At 41.2% G+C, this 16,566-nt stretch overlaps 1 protein-coding gene across 1 annotated transcript in view; it reads left to right on the top strand.

Annotated features, from left to right (window-relative positions):
• The first annotated feature begins 1,584 nt into the window (after positions 1–1,584).
• LOC105197890 overlaps positions 1,585–16,566 on the top strand; it is a 29,271-nt gene continuing 14,289 nt past the window's right edge. Inside the window, exon 1 of the mRNA XM_026131574.2 lies at positions 1,585–2,163. The gene's annotated coding sequence lies outside the window, so the exon portion shown is untranslated. The remainder of the gene's footprint in view (positions 2,164–16,566) is intronic.

Here is a 16,566-nt window from a genome sequence, read left to right on the forward strand (position 1 = left end):
CGTTCCATTCGTTTTTTTATTGATTGAAATTGTTTATTCGTGCCCGTTAATTTCTCGCGGATTATTCCTGAAATTATTTTCTTTTATTTTTAGTTAATAAAACAATTTGCTTTCTTAAGTTTTTAAGAATAACAGAAAATCATAAAAAGTTCTTAAGAATAATAGAAAATAAAATTTCATCTCTTGTTACCGAAAGATTCTTAAGTAAATTCTTCTGAAGATTGCAGCGAAAATCTCACAAAAGTTATATTTATTATACCGCGATCTTGCGATGAAATATCTCAGCAACTGTTTCTCTGACTTTTCTGCTCCTGAAGTTGCATTGTTTTATGCTAATTATTACTTTATTTCTAAAACTATTATCAACAGTTCGTTCATTTTAGCATTAATTGTTCTATTATTATCGACGCTAAAGTAGCGCGAGTAATAGCGCGTTAAAGAATACTTACAGTTTTTTGGATGCAGACTGCGGACGTTTTTCGGTCGTCGTGTCCACAGAAGGAAAACGTCAGCCTCGGGTGTGGTACCCTTTTTCTATCTCACACTTACAGAGAACAAATGCCAGTTGGTTTTGAAACTAACGCACGGAATCTTAATGACAATGACGTCTCGTCACATATCCGACAATGGACACTTTGGCGGGTTTGTGGTTTGGACCTCCGTGTGTCTCATGTGGAACGAAATTTACCATGTAGTTCAAACAAATATCTCGATTATGAAAGAGTATTTTATGTACGCATTACTCACTTGCGTGTTACGCGCTTTACGGCTCACTTATTAGTAATTATACAATTTTAAGCAAGAAGAATACAACAAGCGCTGACGAAATAATTTTTTATGGAAATTCATTACTGACTACTATACGAGTTTATTACTCACCTCAAGCGTATCCGTAATGATAACGCGTTTAATTTCGTTGAAAATGGAAATTTTGGCCGTTATTATTTTCCACGTTGTTTATTAAATAAATGTTTTTTGGCGCACAAACTAGTATTCACAACGCGCAATTTATTAGACACGTGATTAATGCAAAACCAATGTTCGGTATATCTGTACTTTATATTGTACCAAAATCTTTATGATACAAAGTTTGGCAAACTTTTTCTGATACTACTGTACAAGTGAAATAATGCGTCATTATATATAAACGTTGCTATTATATCAAGATATTTATGGAGAGAATGGTGAACTGAATACTAGGAAGAAAATGATGAAAGAAGTGACAACCTACGAAAAGCCTGTAGGTGTCATCGGCTTAAAAGGTATGTGAAGAAGTTTAAATTACTGTCAGGTGTGCGATTGCTATTATATTTTAATGCAATTAATAACTCACAGTAATTTCTGCTATTGCAAGATCAAATGAAATAACTGTTAAATGCTTCTTGCAATACGGCAACATGTTATATTATATTATTAAATTTAACATCAACACTTAATCTTAGCAGAAAGTAACATGAAACATTTTTTTCATTTTAATTCTTTTTCTGCTTTCCCTTATTCTAATGTTCATTAAATTGTAATAAATGTATATCAGATACATACACGTATAATTGCATGATTTTTTCTAATATATCATGTTATTAATTAATTAAATTTTAAAGGGAAATTTGCGCAAGCGGAAGAAAGACGGGAGGCGAGGGCATACGGTGGGGGAAGGAACGAAAGAGCGGGAACAGGCGCGGGAGAAAGACGCAACGAGGGGCCGTAGTATGACGAACGCGAGGCAACCGGCGACGATGGTGCGGGCAGTCTGCGCACGGACATCGATCGAGGTTCACGTTCCATCCACTCCCCGAAATTCCCAATTGTTTCTCGAGTCGCGATTACCGATACGTCACGTACGACAAGAAAAAAGATAGAAGAAAGATAAAAGGAGAAAGAGAGAAACGAAAAAAGAAAGAGAGAGAGAGAGAGGGAGGGAGGAGAGGGGCAAAGAGAGAAACAAAGAGAGAGAGAGAGAGAGGGAGGTACACGCCGCGGTATCCTATGCGGCAATCGTGAATTGCGTGCGCCGTGACAGTGCGATGACACCTGTGCCTTTCCGAGAGGAACGAACCGTCAGTACTGCAGCTGTGGGGGTGTTTTTCCGCGCTGTACCATAGGAATTTTGTATAACGACCGCAAGACGTCGGTTCGCCACTGTCTTCATCGTGTTTGGCAGAGGTAAGTCTATATCCGATGACAATCTCATTTTTAGTGATATGTAGTATTGATTTGTTTGATTAATTTATTACACATCGCTGTTTTCTGATTATTTAATTTCATGCACCGCTAGAGATAGCGACAATAGCAAATTAATGCAATTCTGCATCCCCTTTCCGCGAAATGTAATGAACCATTACTGTGACATTATGCACGTAATACAATTATTTCAGTTTGCTTTAAACGATACAACTATTAACACAAATCACATTATGTAATAACGTCGACAAATACTATTAATGCAATACAGTGAGTGTTGTAGAGTGTACGTGCCGCAGTTTTCGAATCGATCGCCAGCAATTATGTCGTTTCTGAATACGTTTTCAGACAATACAATCATTTTATTATTTTTTTGAACAAACTTTTGACACACAATGACAAAAATCTTTTACAACAGCTTATTTCGGATATGCAAATGACGCGAATCTCACGTCACGTCAACTGACATGTAAACGACGTGAATCTCAGATTAAATTAGGTACTACCGTTGACAATTTGTACGTCAACGTTTTAATAATGAATGTCGATATCAATTACAGAGAATAATGGCATTATTACTGTTGAACGCCGAGCAAATTTTCACGATATTACAGAATCCTTAATTTATCGCATTTATTTTAACGCCTTTGTGAAAATAACGACTAGGAAGTGAGATACTTTTCCGCGATGGAACGATTATGATTTCAATGTTCTAGCATATTTACAATCACGAACATGATTACGAGACATTTACACTGAGGGAAAAATTACTAAATTTAATATCTATTCGAATAGTACTAATGAAATATTTTCTAAATATAAGTGCAAATACCATTAATTTAAGTCATCATTTTTCTCTTACAGTGTAAATATTTTGATAAAAATTTAGGAATTTGTTCTCTTAGTCTACTGCTTTGTTAACAGTGGCAATGTGCAACAGACAATAATAGTTAATTGATAATAACATCTGCAAAAAATAGACATTGACTTTACGTTTCTTTGAAGAGTGCAAAAAAGAAACATATAGCGAATATTATTAGAGACATCCCGAGTTAGAGAATATATTTCTATCATTTTTGGAAACAATTATATAAAAATTATATTTTGATAAATGTTATTTGTGGAATTGGGTGGAGTTATTAAAATTAAGGGATCAATTCTGTAACCTTAACGATGTCGTTATGGTATCGTTGCGCAGATTTTTTTGTATCACGTAATAGTTGCGCAATGCTACCATAACAACATCGTTAAGGTTACAGAATCTACCCCTAAATCAATTGAAAAAGTTGGCTGTATTTGCCAAATAAGGTTGAGAACAAAGTTATACATTTTCAAAGCAAAATTAGTGTTCTCCAAGTTCTTTTCCATCTAGAAAGATTTATTCTACGAGAGCTGATTAAAGCAATTGGCCAAAGAGAGAGAGAGGCGTAACAAAGTTCACGCTTGTCGTTCTAAATTTTACTGATTGTCAAGAAGAGGAATTTTCTTCTTTAACCTGACGTTTATTTCTAAGAAATACTTTTGCATCTGTCTTCTCGTCGCGCAAGTATCTTTAACGCAATATCTCTCTTATTTTATTGCGTTACACATTCATCTCGAGGACTTTGAAAGTCGTTTAATAAATCACGCGTCCTACGTTAAACTAGAAATAAAGATAGAATTATAGAAAGATCAATAGAGACGCATTCATTCCACCGAACTATAAGTGCTCGTATAAATTGCAAAGCATGTGAAAGCGGTCGATTCGCTTTTACCTATCGTAATGCCATTTCACACGCTCGGTGCATCCGTGGCCATATAAACGTCATGTAGGTACATGTTCTAAAACGTGTAAGATTAAATTACCGTAATGCAGCGAGTTTACGTTCCAATGTAATCGTCTCCGCACATTCTTTGGTACGTTTAGATTTATTACGTGGCAATAAGCGTGACGCAGAATGGTCGATATCGCGCGTTTCGGCGTGAAACATCTTTTGCTAAATGCAGAAGCTGCTACCGGACGTGAATCGTTGAAATGGGATCAAGAAACGGATGAAATTACAGCGGATTGGAATAAAGTGTGTGTGTGTGTGTGTGTGTGTGTGTGTGTGTGTGTGTGTGTGTGTGTGTGTGTGTGTGTGTGCGCGCGTGTGCGTACAGGCTTGTTTAACAAAGTGTTCCTTGTTCCAATATGAGTATTATCGCGATTCTCAGATCGAAATTACGACGGTTTTGTGCGACGACGACGTTGTGTAACGTAACACTCGTTCGTCAATTTTGCGTTGCGCATTATTTCACGAGGGAGGAGGGGCGGGGGGGGGGTCGTTTAAACGTGTCCCTCGTGTCAGTATAGTCCCTGAGCAAAAATTCCAATTAGACGCGAAATCTTATTATCTTTTCATCTTTAATTCCCATCGACAAGGCTGGCCTAATAAACCTGGAACGTTCGGTCTGGAACAACCTGGATAAACGTGTACGAGCGGTATCTCGCTTTAGTTTAATATGCAAAGGTAGCGAATGGTTCCACTTAAATCGTGACGAGTCGCTTTCGCAAGGATTAACGATTGCCGTCGCTAGAGAGCTCTAGGAATCGCCGTGCTGCCACACAGCCGCCGAAGCGCGCGCGCGCGCCATATTCACGCTGTATCTCTCGTCAACGTTTTTGTAAACGTTATTTTCTTGCGGAAATCTCTGGTGGCCATCTGTCAGAGGCACTCCGCTCCCGTGCGCTCCGCTCCGATGCGATGCGCCTCTCGCTAGGTCGCGATAACCAAGTTAAACCTGCTCGACGCGTTCTCGACTTTTTAATTGCGTTAATCGCGACTTACATTACGATGAGGCAATATTTCTCCAGAGTTTTAATCGATTAGGTTCGAGAACTCCTTGAAGCGTTTAAGTTTACTTGTGCCCTCCCATTAGCCTCGATAAAATTAGAGCTTCTGTCAATGATACATTGTTCGCTTCAATCTGATCATTTAATGAAACGAATCGTATTTCTACACTATGCGAATACACTATGCGAAAAATGTACGAGGCTATTTTATATAGAAAATTTGCGCAATATTATGGCGTATTATGTAATATATAAACATATATATTATATATAATCACGCGAATTCAAGATACAATCTTAAATAATGTTAATTACAGAAATTATACTTGAGATACGCAACTTGCTTTGAAAACTTAACGTTTTAAACTTAATTTACTTGAAATTACTGCGTGGTGACTTCATCCAGTTTTACGTAATAACGTCCAGTTGTGTAACAATTTCTGCAATAGTTTTCTGTAATAATTTAAATACTTTTTTTCTTTATTTTCCACTTTTCCTCCTTTTGTAAGTGGCAATTCAGCGTCATCCATTGAGATGGGCGAAGCCGAGTGCATCGAACTCGGCGCATCGAAAGTAAGCGCAACGATAGGTCACTGTTACGTGTGGGATTCATTATAAATTTTTACAAGAATTACTTTCTTCCATAGGCGGGAGATTTACAACCTCACGCCTCATTGCGTATTTCTAATCTTACGATTTACGAGTTACGTCATATGTACTATAACGCAAAGTTTCCGTATAGATAATGTCATTAAGAGAAAATGTATAAGCGCGCAGCACATTTTTTCTCAATTCCGGAACTAGTAAAAATGATTAAATGCTGTAAATGGGGAAGTGTTATAAATTCAGCGCAAGTAAAAGTAATAACTTTTAGCGGAACAGTGCTTACGATAATAAAGTGGAAACTTGTAATAGAATGAGGCGAACATAAAAGTAAACAAGTGAATAAAGCTGAGCTTATAGCTAAGTAACAATGAATTTTATCATAAATTTCACACAACAATATATTTTGTAGTATGAGAAGAGCAAATAAATAAAAATATAAGTGCTTAAAGCAGAAAAAATGAAAATTCAAAATACATTTATATTTTTTAAATTAAAACAGATAAATTTATATACATATACGTATATGTATATCGTTTAAATCTGACATATTTGTTGCTTTACACTAAAATAAAAAAAATACTGCCTTTTTGAATGACGCGAAACGACTGTCAGTTCCGGAAATTCCGGAATGCTGCTGACGACGTCCCGCGACGCATCGCTACATTGCTATCGAGCGCGATACGTTGCTGAGTAAGAAAGTGAAAAAAAATAAAAAATAATAAAAATATAGGGAAACACAAATGCACGGTCGCTCCTATCGTAAATCATCGTCGAAAATACAATAATATGAGAGGGAAGGGATACGAGCTCGCGCCATAAACCAAATCGCATCGGTTGACTCCGCTTGACCCTTGAGTCCGCTTGACCTTCTTTAGTGGCTTTTGTGCGACACATTTTGGTTGCTTTATGCCTTTTTCGACAGATCCCATCTCGCGCGGCCACCGGTTTGCAATTTTAAATAGATGCGTCCGCTAAGATATTTCTCAAGGTTTCGCAGATTTGAGAGATGATAGACTAGATATGCAGAGAGCACATCGTCTCGCTGGCCTCGAGAGGCGGATCATCCTACAATTTCGGTATGCAAGGGAAGGGATTGAGGTTATAACTAACAATTATTACACGGGTAATATATCGCGCTTTAATTTGTTGAAATAATATTAAAGATATCTCAATGATAAGTGCAGATATTTTACCACAGGTGTTTTAAATATTAATGTATTTGATTTTGATTGTGCGTTTATTAATTGCGAGAATTACTGTCTGATACTTTGCTACGAAGTTAGTATCAGACATTCTTGTTTAGACTTTACGCTCCGGATAGTTTTAATATGACCGCACCAAATAATTATATGAATAACGTGCTTGGCTTCAAACGCCAACTTTCGCTTTTGTTCCCGCTCGAAACAGTCCCGTCTGCTATACAGCAGTACCGAATCACGCACGCGCGATCATAAATTGATAATATCAGTGAATTAGTTAGCGTGGTCGAGTTGGTTTGCATAGCGTACAGTACATAACTGTAGAATGCGTTCGCATTGCGGTTTGCATACGCGCATATATATTTTATTTTGTTTACTCCAAGCAGCTATTTAACGTACCTTGAAATATTAATCCAATTTTCAGAATTACTATTAATATATATTATCGTACAATTACAACTTTATTATGTTTATTTTATTCATGTGAAATTATTTAATGTTATTATATAAATATGTACGATACGGCATAATAATTTTCTTTTATCTGAATGATTGGGCAAAGAAATGAAGAATCACGTAAAAAAAACTGTTTATACAGATTAAAGATTTATCTAACGAAATAAAATGATTTCTTTTAAAATCGGTCACACACTTAGAGTTCATTTTATCCTACAGCGTTAGAAACGCTGCAAGCAACCAAGGTGCAATCGTTTTCGCTTCGTGTGTCACTCGATCTAAACAAAATCTCCCGTGCACTCTGCACTCGCTATTGTTGTCAGAGGAATTCGCTCTGCCTAAATGCAGCTCTCTCGAGCAGCCGAGTAGGGCGGGCCACGTTGAGATCCCATCAACCTTCATTCCCTCTAGTCGTTCCCCAGCGTGACATTTGGACAATAACGCTTCGGTGACAATATAGGGTCGCACCTGTCCACCACTGTCCATCGACGAAGAATGCGTTTGCATTCTGTCCATGCGTAACAAATTCAAATTCGGACGCGTAAGTCGGGAATTTGATTTTTGTCGTCATTTCTGGCCACTCGATGCCGCAGTTATCAGATCGTGCTGCATATTGGGATACTTTCTCGGACCCGTCTCTCGACATTCGTGCCGCGCCGCGTCGCGTCGCGTCGCGTCGCACCAGCGCCTGAAACGAGTGAAAGTATTTGGAATTCTTGCGGTCAGTTTGACTCGCGAGCTCGCGGGCACCGAGGAAACTTACGCAACGCGTACAGTAACAGGTGTATTGCATGTGCAATAACGTGTCTGGAGGGATTCAGAGGTCGTTTATACTCACGGGCGGAACGGACACCCTATACTACCGCTACGCGAGGCGAGACATCTGAAAAAACGACAGTTGCCAACGCGTAATTGATAAATTATTTACCTGTCGTAAACCATTGCCGCGTGGACGCGTATAGCCAACGTCGATAATCGAATATTCGACGCGACCTTTCGTGAAATTTACCTTCGCGATATTTGCCACTGCGATCGGGAGTGGATCGGGACTGCGTCGTCGTCGCGTCCCGACTGTGAGACACGTCGTTCGTTCGGATAGAAATCTTTTTGGGCCAGTACTCGGCAATTTCACGATTTCACGATTTCACGATTTCGCAGGGACGCGCGGGGCAAGTTCTTCTTCTCGCGATCGCTCGGTGTAAATATATCGCGCGCTGGTTCTTGCCGTGCGCGGCGCAGATAAGGAGACGAAAACGGGATTAGTTTTTCTGCCGGGAAGGTTAAACGTGGCGCGATCCGAGGGTCTCGAAGGAGAGACACGAAAAGGATACTCGGTTGATCCACCGGATGCACGCGATCACGGCGGGCGCAGCGGCGGTGCGGCGGTGCGGCGGTGGCGGCGCAGTTCGTTCGACATGCATCAAGCATGTGCTCTGTTCTGTTTTCGCAGCGGCAGCGGCAGCGGCAGCGGCCGGAGTGGAGCGAGAAAGCTTGCGTTTTCAAGCGAGACGAGAGCGCGCAAGGTTAATCCAGTCGCTCGATCGATGCTAATCGCGTGTTGCTCCGTTTAATCGTTCGAAAATCACTCAACGTGTATTGATTACAGGTGCAAAGCCCAACCGGGCTGTATATCTCGAAAACTGTATATCTCGAGATATTCTCTTCGCAGAGATATTCTTTTCTAATAATTTCAGATTTCTCGTCTTAGATCTCGTCGAAGAATTAAATTTCTTTTTATCGTCGTTTCTTTGCTGCACGGATGCGCCTTAATATTAATATACAGGGAATTTTCCTTATCGTTACGATCCGGAATATCTAGCTCGTTACATCTAGATATTATTTAAAGCACGATTATCACGTGAGTGAGAATCACTAACGTTCCCGCGTATACGTCGCATCGCGAAGGCACACACGTTGCGCGCGCGTTACCATTAATGGCGTAACTTTATACGAAGCCAAGAAAATGTCGAGCGATCCTGTTCGCGCGCGTTCTAACAGAATTCTTGACTTATAAATAAATAATGGGATTTAGCCAATGAGAGAGAGAGAGAGAGAGAGAGAGAGAGAGAGAGAGAGAGAGGTGAAGCAGCGACGAGCGCCTCATCGAAACCGCTCCGTACATTGACCCGCCCCCGGGCCCCATCGCGTTATATCCGAGCCAGCGCTTAATCGTCGCGACGCAACTAAATGTAATTAAACATATAGCGCGTACACACAGAAAACCGGCTTAGAATTATATATTATCTCCCGTGCATAATTATACGTAACTGTACGCTCAGGTGCTTTTGCGTTTTCGCTCCCCGACTGCGACTGTACCTTTGCCTTCGCTCTTTAAATCTTTTTATCTTGGAATACGTGTTAAATCATCTCATTTCCGCTAATAGTATACAGTAACGCACCATTAAATTACTAATAACACTGGTAATAATTTTAATTCGCGATAATCTCGAGCAGTTTTTAAGCGTATAATTGCGCGTGGACAGCTCAGAGCCATGGACAGCTCTTTCCTTAAATGCGAAACGCGAGGCGTTTCGAGTCCGCCGCGCGCCGCGCGCCAGATGAATTATTAACGGAGATTAGCGAGTGTTACTTAGGTGGAAATTGTCGTGTCAACCATGCGGTTAATTGCCGCTAATCCTAAGGCTACATTCCTAACGGGTCCCTACGTTTACATAGATTCACGTTTACGCCGATGAATCGTGCCATTATCACGTTTTCGTCGCTGTATCGGTGCACTTTTCCGCGAGCGTTGCGTCCTCGTCGTCGTTCGGATCTCTCTCGGACCGGGACGGGGTCAGGATTTGGCGGTGCGACAACGCGCGCGAGGGAACCTCGAAATAGCTGCCGCGGGGTAGAAACTTGGAGTTATAGTTAGCTCCTCTTATAGTTAGCCGCTGACTAGCGCGCTGCAGAATGCGAAACGAGTATGTTTCTTTCCTCTTCCTTCAGCTTGAGCTCATTTCAACGCACGTACGCGCGCGTGCGCGCGCGTTTCCATTCCTCTTCCTCCTCTTAATTTTCGCCTCTAGACCTCATGGATTTTTCTCTCTTTCCCTTTCTTTCTTTCCTTTAGTCATTGCGAATATTCATCTTTCTCTCTCTCTCTCTCTCTCTCTCTCTCTCTCTCTCTATCTCTGTTGAATTCAACTCGCGCGCGGTAACGGAATCTCGCGGCTGGGAGGAAGGGAGAAAATGAAAAGGAAGCGAGAATAGAGGGGCCGGGAGGGGAAGGAAAAAGCCGATCTACGTGCCGTAGATGTACTCTCGATGCGACGGACATCCATCCGAGACTTACGGCGATCGGATGTTGGAAAGTGGACCGCGCATCCTACTACCGCGCCGCGCGCCGCGCGCCGCGGGCGCTATTCGCGAAGCGTCGTTTATTTACATAAATAGATGACCATTCATGTGCCTGCGTCCGCTAAATATTATATTCGCCTCATTGACTGCCACGTTAGTTAAATATATTTCGCTTCAGGTAAGGTGCTTTCCGTCGACGTAAATAATACATCCTTGCATCGGCTACTGCAACAAACATCGCGATATTCTAACTTATGTTAATTATGCTCTCATTAGAGCGAAATAAATTGTTATTGTTTATTCTTTACTCAATTGGTTTATTCAAAACATGGCAAATTTATTAAAAGCAAAGAAAGACGAGTTTACTGCGAGTAAATCTTCGTGTCTCCTTTCCCCCTAGTAGCTGTTTAATAAAATTAATTAATTAATTAAATTTAATATCAACATTAATTTTAATTTTAATTTAATATAATATGCAGTAGAGTAAAGAATGCAATATAATACGTCATACGATTATCTTTTAAGTATCGCAATAGTAATAACATTGCGAATTAACATCTCATCTGCGCGACTCAATAATTCTTTCTGCCAATATCTCGCTTGCGAGTTTCAAGAAATATATCTCAAGTATTACAAGGGTGATTAATCAAGCAGCGTTACATAGAGGTATTTAAATTGATTAGCGAGAGAAATACGCGAGAAGTAAATTCGTTCCATTCTTTTCGTTTTCGTCATTGCTTTATCGTCGTCGTAAATCGTGGCGGGAAGATACCAGCGTGACACGTACTAAAAGGTTCGTACACCTCCTAAGTACTCCTTTTACTCGGGCCCAAATTATAACCAGATCGAACTATCGCATTTATCATGACCGACAGAGGCATAAATTTAATCAACGTCGCGCCTTTAACACCTCCATGATGTACCAAAGTGTACGCGTACCCTACGCTGCATCCATTCGCATTGATGCTTCGTGGGAGTACTCAGATATTTAAATAAATGTCAATTTTCTGTTTGCGTACAAATATTGTTTCAATTAATAATTTATATAAAAAAATATCGGCTAATGTTACCGAACAAAGAATAATTATTTTTTTAAATTGAGATTAATATAAACGTTATATCGGTAAATAAAAATGTTTTATACCATTGACATTAGGGGAAATCGATACGCGCTAGATAAAAAAATAATATTTGTTTCGTAGAAAATAACAAGAATCCGATATTTGTTTTCAATATTTTACACAACATTTACAATAAATACATAACATTGAAACATTGTAGAAAAAACAATGGTCCTTTTCTGAATGCGTACAGTTAAGAAATTTGCAATCTCGTGTAAAAGACAGGCGGGAATCAAGCGGAACGAACAGTATCATCCTTTACTCTCAGTCGAGGATGAGCAATCAAGCAGCGAACATCTGGCATTATTTTTCACGCTGTCACTATCACAGCTTCCGGCCATTTTATACCTCTACCTACCTACGTATACCTACCCAGAGCTCGCTTTTATGAATTAGCCGCGTCTGCTTTCCTCGATCGTTCCGTGCGCGAATCAACTCTTTCGTCGCGCTCGTTCTTCGTGCGCTTCCTTACCTGCGCGATCCGAGATCCGAGGGTGTAAACCTCGATAGAAGCGTACTTTTACGCACGGGAATTCAAGTTGGCGCGCGCGTCTCGCGAAGTAAAACCGGCTGGTAAGCAGCTCGGCGTTGTAGCTACGCGTATCGCCGCGCGCGGCTAAATGAATTCAGACGGTTATAGCTACTGGATACGTGGATACGGAGATTACGCCGAAGGTAATCCCGATCGTATTCTACAGGAAAAGCCGGCCTTCGACTCTGTCCTTTTTTTTCTCCATTTTCTCTCCTCCCCTCGCGCGCGCGCCGCGCTATCATCGTCGCGCTAGCCCTCCAGGCCAGCCCTCGTTCAGTCCTTCTATCTTCCCTTCCTTTCTCTCTCTCTCTCCCTCTCTCTCTCTTTCTCTCTCTTTCTTTCTTTCTTCTCTCTTCCTTTCGCCGTAACCATAAGAGCGAACGGAGGAAGCGACCGATTAAGTTTTTGTTCGCTCGAGAATTAGAGGTCGAGCGAAGCTGATGTCGAGAGACGACGAGAGAAGCGAAAGAAGAAGGAAGAGAAGAGCGATCATCTGTGGAAGAGCCGAGAAGAAGGAGGAGGAACGTACGCAAACTGAGAGAGAAAGAGAGAATGAGCTGATTCTACTTGCTCTCGATTCTCTTAAATTTCTATAATATTGAGGACCGTCACGGATTCGGGAGAGCCTCCTCCACAAATGATCGCTCCTCGCTTCACGGGACACGCGGCGAGACCTTTGTCTTCTTTCCCACGGCAAATCTTTCTTACCTTTCAGCTTGCGACGTGGTCACGGTCGCGCGTCGTTTACCACCTTCTAAAACGCAATGTCGTTGATTCAACAAAACGTATAATACGAAGAGTAGCGAGATGCCTTCTTCGAAACTGACCAACGACGCGACGCGACAGAATCCGCGAGATCACGCAAACCGGCTATGGGTAACTGTTTCGTGCTAATCATCACGTGAATACTGGATCTGGTAGTGAATTACCCAGCCCGATCAGTTGCAAAACGACTCGCGAAGTAATAATATGTTCTTACACGGATTATTTTTCCTTGACATAATTTTTCGAGCTATCCACCATTTGCGCGAAAGGCCTAATTTATTCACCAGCAGCGATATCATTTATAATTAAAATAGACTGTATTAACTGTAACGCAGGAATATTTGCCTCGGCACTGACACTTTACGGCAACACGACTTTTTTATAATCCTTTTATGCAACTATGCAATTCGATTCTTCGTCGATAAATAAAGGTCAGAATTAATAAGTTTCGTTGTCTTGACACATCGGTATCGGTGGTAGGGTTCTATCGGAAATTGTACTGGGATAATATACGTCTTTTTTTTTCTTCCCTTTTATTATGGATATCCGCCCCTGCTGGAATACAATACCACCCTCCCTCCAAAGTCTTTCTCTCTCTTCTACCCGTCTTTCATTCATCATACATGCAGGGTGAACCGTATAATTTAACCACCTTGAATATTTCCGTTGTTAGCGGACCGATGCAAATTTTTGTCGTTCTGAATAATTTGATTCACATGCGTGCTGACAATGGTACAGTAAGACGTTTTTTTTTCGACGTTTGCAAAGTTATCTTTGACTTTTCTTAAACGAAACAAACAGACGTCAGTTCATTATACACGACAACAAATGTATATTCAATGATGGTCAAATAAATTTTTTTTGTCTTTAATAACCATTCAACTTAAAAGCGATAGATTTTCTTCGGAGCTACAAACAAACTTGCTTTACTGGCAATCAGAGAAAAATGCTTTGAATAGGCCGCGCATGTCGGAATTTATCAGCCGCGGTGGACGTCTACCTAGCGTAAGAGCCGCGGGTAATAGCGCGCGCAGAATGCAGGGGCGTGTATGTACGCATAAATAAAAGCAGCATGCGTTTCCACACATCTCATACCTGATCTTTCGTCAAACGCGCGTTCCACCTGCTGACCTCTCCACGCGCGCTGGGTCAACCGGCACGCGCCGGTATCTACCACCGGGTGATATATCCTCCTTCGGCGCGCGAGGAGCTCCCAGAGAGGTGCGATCTCGCACCTCCAGGATACTGAGATCAAAGGCGAATATTTGTTTTCGATTATTTCCTGGGATTAACAAGGTGTGTGTGTGTGTGTGTGCGTTTTTAGATTTTAGATCGACACGGTCCGATGAACACCGGATAACGCCAGCCAATAAAACTTATTGGTATTAAACGTATATAAAAAGTCGCGTGCTCATGCGTCTTTCACTATTACACGCACGCACGTGAGTTTACATGACGAACAGAAAAACTTATTTACGCGTATACATACACGTGTATGCGTGTGTAGATATGTACGTGCCTAATTTTTTCCTCGCGCATTGCGTATACTCCATCCAGATGGATGATGCAGCGCGTTCTGCGCTCCGTTGTACAAAGGATTCGATCCGCGCTGTCTTTGATTCACCTGATTTTGCATCCTCGCAATCGGCGCATTCACGTACACATTGCACGTAAGAAGCTTCCTCGAAGTGTGTTCGCGCCGTTCGCGGCGTGATGCAGTCGTACGCGGTACACTGGCGGATTAGAGGGAACAGTTACAACGACTGTTGCGATCTAGTGTACCTCGATAAGCCTCGATAATGGTCAACTTTGGATAAGAAAAGCCGTCGTATCATCATTTTCATTCAGCGACAATTTCTCTATCGAGATGCGTTCTTTGAATGAGTGCTTAAAGAGCGTATCGTATCGAGCGTCATTTCGATCGATCACGCGTTGATTATTTCATCGTTCTAGTCACTATAAATCAGTATTCATCGAGCGACTCGCGTTTCAACTTATTGATTATTGTATGACGTTACAATGGAATGATAATAGATTGATGTCGAATTTATATTTACGTATGTACATTTTGGAATTTAATATTTTGCTGACGTCTCTCTCTCTCTCTCTCTGGTGGTATGAGCTGAGAAAATTGCATCATCACAGAAACATAACCCTGGTCTATTATCAAACTGGTTTCGCAAAGAGAATGCGAAATTTCTGACGTATCGAATTTTGTACGTTCGCTTTGGAAAGCGTTCCATTTTCGAATGGTGCTATGGTGTTAACTATCGATGTCTCGATGCTTTCTCTCGTCTAATGTGTAATTAAGTATATTTAAAGTTTAACCAATTCTTTATATGACTTTAACATATGTCTTCTTCGATTCTTGTTCTTATAAAGAAAAAGAGAACTGTAGGAAGGCAACTGAATTATTACGAATGCGGCTTTCTCGAGCTCCGCTTTCGTCCTTGTGCGACTTAGGTAAGAACTAGGTCCGACATCCCTGTCGTAGAGATCGCATGAATATTTTTAGGTGAAATATTAATTGAGGATTTTTCACGTGGTCGCGTGTCCGCGCAAAGGCAAAGGTCCCACTATGCGATGAGTGAATGCATAATGGTGAATCATATCTTCACCGAAGAAACTAGATCATTAAGCCATGCAACCTTGGGTTTCTTGCCAAGTTCAGTGCACTGTCCGGTCGACTACGCTGAATATACCTATCCCGGCAGTATTTGCTTCTCTCGCGTCTCTCCTTCCAAGGTCTAGCCGCGTTTCTCTCTCTCTCTCTCTCTCTCTTTTTCTTTCTCACTTATGGTGTCTCGCTTTTCTCTCTTCGCATCTTCTCTCGGTTTCCCTTCCGTACGCGGCGCGTACGGCCGTGCATGCGTGCGTGCGTACACGCGCGTGTACATACGCACGTATACACGTAGACTGAAGTCTCTCTTCTCTCTCTTTCTCTTCCTCTTTCCCTTCACCGCGTGACCGCTGCGTTTTTCTATGCGCCGCCGTCGTCGGCCGTTCCGAGGTACGGGGAGCCATCTAAGCCTATCCTAGTTTTTGCCTAGACCTGACCAAGCGACTCGCAACGAGAGAATCTGGCCTGCTGTTGTATTTCAAGCCATCTAAGGCGTTGGACTACCCTCTACCTTATACGATGATATCCGCCGCGCCGCGCGCCGCGCGCTGCGCGCCGTGATGCACTGTGCGAATCCAAATGCGCCGCGCGCCGTAAGAAGAGAGGATGAGAGGAGACGGAAGGGCTTCGCTCCTTGGACGGTGATAATGACGTGATATACGCCTTTATCTTCTATCGTAAATACTTCATTGTTTGTATATATTCCCTTACTCGGGACTTGGATTATCTAGCATGTTTATATAGCAACAGCAGGTGCAGAAAAGGAAAAAATGTTATTAGATTGACGTAAGAGATCCTATTCGTCGATTGTATTTAAAAAACAAAATCAATGCTCTAATAATATTTAAATAACGAACACTATTTTCACTATACTTTCTTATATATTTTAGAAAAAAGCTTTAAAAACTCTGGATTTCCAATTTTATTTAAAATGGAATTTTATGAAAAAACTCGCCGTGAATGAGAATTTTTCC

The sequence above is a fragment of the Solenopsis invicta genome, chromosome 10, assembly GCF_016802725.1.
Source record: "Solenopsis invicta isolate M01_SB chromosome 10, UNIL_Sinv_3.0, whole genome shotgun sequence".
NCBI lineage: Eukaryota > Metazoa > Arthropoda > Insecta > Hymenoptera > Formicidae > Solenopsis > Solenopsis invicta.